The 7,032-nt window shown below is 43.7% G+C and overlaps 1 non-coding gene across 1 annotated transcript; it reads right to left on the reverse strand.

Moving 5' to 3' along the window:
* Positions 1-470: 470 nt before the first annotated feature.
* LOC126541028 (U4 spliceosomal RNA) lies at positions 471-612 on the reverse strand. The gene has a single exon (XR_007601611.1). It is a non-coding gene; the product is annotated as a U4 spliceosomal RNA (small nuclear RNA).
* Between the last annotated feature and the right edge of the window lie 6,420 nt (positions 613-7,032).

A 7,032-nucleotide genomic window follows, 5' to 3' on the forward strand; every position in this document is an offset into this window, starting at 1 on the left:
TTCTTATTTATTTAATCATACACTCTTGTCATACTATGCCAATTTTGATACATACCGAGATGTAGGCGACTGTTTCATGACCTATCATTTATGTCCGTCATAGTATGCAAATTTCGGTACATAAGACATAGGCGCCTGTTTCATGACTTACATGACACGCATGCCATTTTGATATATACCAAGTATACAAAACGACCATGAAAGCACCAGGACGTAGGCGGCTCTTTCATGACCCACACGACACGCATATGTCATATATTTTATCATTCATCTATCTTCCTATCAATTATTTCATCAGCCGTTTGTGATACAATGCCAATTTTGGCTCATACCAAGATGTAGGGCGCCTGTTTCATGTCCTTACCAAGTTAACGTAACGACGATGAGAGCAGCAACACGTAGGCGGCTAGCCAACTCCAGCGCACTTCCCAACTACGATTGTTTATTCTGATTTTTCATTCAATAATGAAGCCCCGTAGTGCCTGCCAAAAATTCCCATGGCCGACGGTATTTCACGTCGTCCCGGCGGGGTATTGGGATAAGTTTTCAACTAGCAATAGTCGCCCCTCAGTTATCACTTCATTGGGTACGACACCGCCTCTGCGCAAAGCTGCCTGGCTTACTGTTTCGATATGATCGTATTGCAAGAGGCCCCATTACATTTGCAGTTACTGTGCATGTAAAGATTGCGTTTTTCTCAGTAATTGCTTAGGCAATCTAAGGAATTTTATATTTTTGCAGTAAGTCTCATAAATTGAACCATTTCTGTTGCCTGATATAAACAATTCGTTTGATATATTTGTCGAAACTTCTATAGTGCTTATGAATGCATCTGGCAGTTTTGTAGAAAAAATATTTTCAACATGTCTTCATAGGTGGCGCCAGGTGGCTCCTAACGCCGCCGGTTGCTTGCAAGGCCGCCGGTTGCTGCCTAATGTCCTACCTAGGTAGAACATTAGGCAGTAGCTTAGGACACAGCAGGAGCTTGGTGGCGCACCCCACTAAAGGGGACGCTCATAACATCCATGCATCCAACCATTCATGCTGCTAACCGCTGGAGAAGTCGGCGTGCGGTAACGTTAAACGACTACAATACATTTAGTTCAATCTTCAGGACCTGCCTTGGTTCCCTCACATGTTGAATCATCATTAGCGCCTGTTTAGCCACATTCGCCGGCCAAGCACCAGGATGAGGTTACCTTGACTGCCTCGGACCAATGAACGAGGGCCACGTTTTCGATCGTCATGTGCGTGCTTGCGATGTGGTTGAAACACACAAATTAGCGCGTGAATCGTCCACAGCATCCCGAAGGCCCCAGCGAGGCCATCCGTAACTGTGTAATGTCAATTCACTGTGCCTTCACCGTTTGCAGTCGATTACCTTTCGAAACCGCATGCGCCTGAGTTTGGTAGGTGGAGCGTTTGGGTCGATCGCCGTCTTTGAATAACCTGCCTTCTCTGCTTCATTTCACAATAAAACGCCATAGTCCTGTCAGGAACGAAGCCGCAAATTCTCAATCATGCTGCCACACAGTTTGTGATGTGTTTGGAGACACTTGCCGAGCGAACGTTACAGCCAGCAATTATCGCTTGAAGAAACCCGTCTCTATGACATGTCGTGTGAAAGGCTGTGTTCATCCAAACGTCGTCTTTGAAACGGCGCAGTTGACTTGGCGCCATGGACTTCCTAGCCGAGAACAACGCCTGCTGCCAGACGCTCCTGCACATCGCCTGCAGGGGCAACGCCATCGTGGCCGGGCTGCTCCGGCTCTCGGACGTACTCCCACCCATTTCCAAGCTTTACAACCGCAAAGACGTGGCCTAGGACGGCGACATCCTCCTCGACTACAGATACTTCAAGGTCATCGACCACTTCGAGAATAAGATAGAAGAAAACGATGTAAGGATACGGTGCTTCACTGCCGTGATGCAACTGCCCTTGTGGTGTGGTTTTTTGTTATGTAGAAGCAGAAAGTAAGTTTGTATAGAGGCAGAGCGAACAGAATTGAAGTGGCATGCAGTTTGCAGAGGCTGCATGCATAGGCCAACCTCACGTTGCTTTCCCTTTATAATAAATATTTCTTTCTGGTTGAAGCATTATAATGAACGAAACAAAGCATTATAAATTTACAATGTGACACCCCATACATTTGGCACCAAGTAAAGTGGCAGGTATAACATACCTGGCAGCAAGCCTGAATTTAGCTTTCTTTTTTATGTTTATAAATTTGGGCTCATCCTCCGATTTGCTAATGTTGCGAGAAATGAGGTGTTGAAAGCTGGGGTGGGGCATTATCAAAAGAGATACATACGAAAAGATGTTTTGATGCTACCTGCTCCACCGTCATTGTGGAGGCACAAGAAGCCACATGCCAGAGGTTTACTTGCTACAAACAAATCTATTTAGACAAATTTCTCAAGCAGGCCAAATCGGCAACAGCAAAGTTGCTAAAAAAGCCACGATGATTAAAAACAACGTGTTTGTTGTCAGACTGTGCTGTTGCAAGTTTTCTGCTGTATGTGTGCTTCGGTCTAAAGGTAAGGTATGGTATGGTATGGTATGGTATGGGACACAGGACACTGTCAAAGCATGTAATACAGAGTAATTATGCCAATACACTTCTCGCATTTGATTGGCATCTCTCTTTCTGGATATAGCCTGTTAATAAACTTTCGACTAGGGTAAGTCCTTGTCTGTAACAATCTCAGAGCCACCGCTTGAGCTCTATTGAGCGTAGCGAGTGGTACTGGGAATTCCCTTCTGTTGATGTAGTAATGCCTCGTGATTTCCTTATATGTAAGTAATTGGTCGCTGTTCTCCTGTATATTATTAAGGTCCTGGTCGCGTAGTGCACGGATAGTAATTCCTCGTGCCGCTGCGTTAGCCATCTCGTTTATTTCTTCCGAGATGGATCAACAGACCCCATGTGTACAGGAAACCAGCGGATTTCGATCCCTTGGCTGTCCATCTCACCGATCAGCTGGGCAGCCCTTTTGGTTACAAAGCCTTTGGTAAAGTGTCTAGTAGCGATTTTAGAGTCACTGTAAATTCACGTCCACTTATTATTCCTTAAAGCCAATGCGATCGCTACTTGCTCCGCGACTGTCATGTCTTTAGTCATGATTGTAATAGCATCCCGAGTGTGACCATGTGCATCTACTACTACTAACATAAAGGCTTTCTTTCATCTGACCCATCCAGCATCTACAAAAGCCGCACGTTCTCTGTCTAAAGGTAAATAATCTTGAATAAAATCCATATGTATATCCCTCACAGAAACGCGCTTCAGGCAAACTTGCAAAGAAATTGATGTAGTGTTGGGTTTTAGAAAAAATTAATTCCGTTAAAAAAGGAACATTGCATATCAGTCCCCAAACCTTCCATTGAAATTGTTCAGAAGGTGAAAGGATGCAAGGGAAGTATCTTTTTCCATATTTATGCAGACAAGTTCCTGAAACAGGTGAAATTGGCAACACTAGTGTAGCTGAAAAGGTCACTGTGATCTAAAAACAATGTGTTGTTTGTCAGTATTTGTTGTGTGAAGTTTATTGCTGGTTGTGTTCTACGTCTAGAAATAGATATTCTTAATAAAGTGCGTATATATATACGGAAAGGTGTGCACTGAGGGGCAAACTTTTAAAAAAATTTGCTGTACGCCCCCCCCCCCCCCCTCCCCCCCCACCCCAGCCCTCCGATTTTACAACTTTTACAACCTTTCTAATTTTATTCTTTTATAACATGGCTGGTCGCGTTGTTTTTGAGAGCTGTTTATTGAGATGTGACACGAAGAATAGGGGACCCGCCGCAGTGAATTAGTGGCTCTGGTGTTGCATTGCTAAGCACGGCGTCGCGGGATGAAAACCTTGCCACTGCGGCTGCGTTTCGATGGGGGCGAAGTGCAAAAACGCCTGTGTACCGTGCAATGGGAGCCCGTGAAGATCCCCTGGTGGCCACAATTATTCCAGAGCCCCCCCACTATGACGGGCCTCATAATCAAATGGTGGTCTTGGCACTTAAAACCCCAGAATTCATTCACCAATAAGCGAGGAATCTTCTATGCTCACAGCATCTGCAGCACCGGCATGAAAAGTTGCGGGTGAACTACAATGACGTCCTCACGCAGTTCTACTTGGCATTTGAAAGTGTGCACAAGTACACCATTGACATAAACCGGTGAGTATTTATGTGAAATTGTCAAGCATACAGCAGCATTCTGTGCCACCTTTTCAACAAAATGGCACTATAACAAGGTCCCCTGTATCATCATGTGCTTAAAAATCAAGCGAGCAGTTTTCGTCGTTGCTACCCTCCCCATGTGCAGTCTCTTCTCTGCGTACTCTAGGACAGTACTGAAGCTTTACAGCGACACACTGCTTTCGCCACACGAACAACGCTAAACCTTACACGAGGTGAAATCATTTGAGTTGCGCACGAAAGGCAAGGGAGAAGACAAGGAAGAGCAGGAGTGTGACTATACATGGCAAAAGCATTCTGACTAAGTGATCAGAACTGTTATCTCCCGTGCATGATCTAATCGGCAGCTTTTGCCCCGGTAATGTCATGTGCATGGCCCTGTTGTCACCGTGACATGTCAAGAAGGGAACGAAAGGTGCTGGAGAGCAGCATACGATTGTTTTCTTTTTTTTTTTTGTTACTAAAGGTGGTTTAGGGGCCCTTGAACACGCAACTGCGTATTGATTCTGGCATCCACAGACCTGGTCTTACAATAGTCAGAAACATCAGCAGGTTAAGCGGGTTAAGATTCCCCTACTTATGCTGTAGGTAGACGGGGCTATGTATTTCCGAGAAGTGTACATACTCTGGAAGAGAACTCTCGGTTGCGCTAGCGCTTTGGTAGTGTGCATGATGCGTTAGGACAAAAAATAAGTTACAGTACACTGAATGCGCGTCCAGCTTGTCATTCACAGGCACAACAATCGCACAGTCTTTCCAGAGAGGGTTGCCAGGGTGTACTCACCCTGGTATGATCACAAGGTGTAAGTAGCATATTGTGTGAATAAGCAGAAACACTCAAGGCCTCCTCGCATTCCAGAAAACCTGGCTTCGATATCGGCGAGGCCAACAATGAGTCAAAGAAATCCCTAGTTCAATTCCAAGTGCATTCTACTTTCCGAGAATGTTTAGCTACCTGTCAGGGGTAGTAGCTGTGTGTGAACCTTTGTTCGTCAAACCCAAAGAGCCCTTGAGTGCACAGTGAAAATTGAACCGTGACAACGGTTTTGACACATGTGATCATTAATTGCGACCTTCTGTGGCCGTTGCCACTAGCGTTACCAAGCACCGAACACCAGCCCTCAGGCTTATACTATTCACTCACAATATATTTGGGGAATTACACGAGAGATCTTGTTTATGTTTCAGGAAAATATTATTTTATAAAAATTGAATTCTGGGTGTTTACGTGCCAAAACCACGAACTGATTATGAGGCACGCCGTAGTTAGGGACTCCAGAAATTTTGACCACCTGTGGTTCTTTAACGTGCAACTAAACCTAAGTACACGTGTGTTTTCGCATTTCACCTCCATCGAAATATGGCCCCCGTTGCCAATTCGATCCCGCGACCTCTTGCTTAGCAGCCCAACATCATAGGCACTAAGCAACCACGTCGCGCGGAAAATATTATTGATGATGCTCACAAAAAATTCAATATGCTTCCGTGAAATATGTCCTTTGCAATAACTTACTAATGCAAGCGCTCCAGATAGTAATTGGGAAGCTTTAAAATGGCCATATAATTCACCGGCCTGAACAGGAAGACGTTTGTAACAACAACTGAAGCCAAATTCACTGCCATGTACTAAATTTATTTGTCGAGTTATCGAATGAAATATACCATTACAGCGTTTTGAAGCGCGTGGTTTATTTACACTTCAACTCTCAATGCAACTCGTCAAAAGAAGCAGGTTCGCAAGAAATTAGGCTATGATTCTCTGCAATGCAACACAATACCAGTCACTTTTGAAATGCGAAATAAACATGAATTAGGATTAAATTCTAAAATAATGTTTCTTTCTTGGTAAAGACGAATAGTTGAAAGTGTGCATAAAGATCTGATAAGCAAACATGAAAGTAGAGATAAACAAAAGTATAGCTTTTGCGGCATGAAAAGCACAATAAATTTGTTCTAATGCGTTATCATAGGGTGTGTCTTTTTGGGGAGTTCTAGCTGACCTCCCTAATATTCCTGTACTTCCTTTTTCATTGATATAGCACATGGTAATCATAATCGATATGATAGTAGAACGACGCACAACGCGAAGTACAAAGACAGAGAGACGACAGGCACTGCGCTGACTTCCAACACTATTTGAATACCGTTTCCAAATCATGTGTGTATTATAGATGAGGGCGCACGCACAGAAAATGGAAAGGCGCATTCGAACAGCAAGTAATCTGTGGTATGTACGGGGTGCCCTCTGAATGTTCTCTGCCCCTCGAAATGGTGACAACTGATTTTGGCCCCTTCTTTATCAAGACTCACTTTTTGTCAGTGCTACGTGCCGACGCGAAAATGCCTCAATGGCATTGTTTTCTTCGTTATCTGAGAAAATATATTTTTTATGCATTGTACAAGCAGAGAACGAACTTTCCTTCTTTCAATCTGCGTATTAGAAACGACGGCACTAATAAAAAAGTGTGTTTCTTAAAAAAAATTAATCCCTTTGTGAGGAGCGAGAGTGGTTAAAGAAATCAGGAGGCTTAAGTTGTTTTGACAATACTTAGGCCCGGAATGCAGGACCGTTGTAGATGGTTCACTGTACCAATTGTAAAATGCATGGTTCTCGGAGAACGCGAACTATTATACTACATTTGCTATGAATGCATAGCGTTGTGGTATTTTATTAGGTCCTGAATATTGCTGCTATTTATGAAACAAGTAAAATACGAAATGACCTATACCTCAATTTTTTTGTTTTAGTTAAAAGAATTCTTAATAATCGCCTGCGACGTATGCCCGAAGTCTTGTGTTTAGACACGATAACTCAGATACGTAAAGAATACTTTCAC

Source organism: Dermacentor andersoni, chromosome 2 (assembly GCF_023375885.2).
Source record: "Dermacentor andersoni chromosome 2, qqDerAnde1_hic_scaffold, whole genome shotgun sequence".
Taxonomy (NCBI): Eukaryota; Metazoa; Arthropoda; class Arachnida; order Ixodida; family Ixodidae; genus Dermacentor; species Dermacentor andersoni.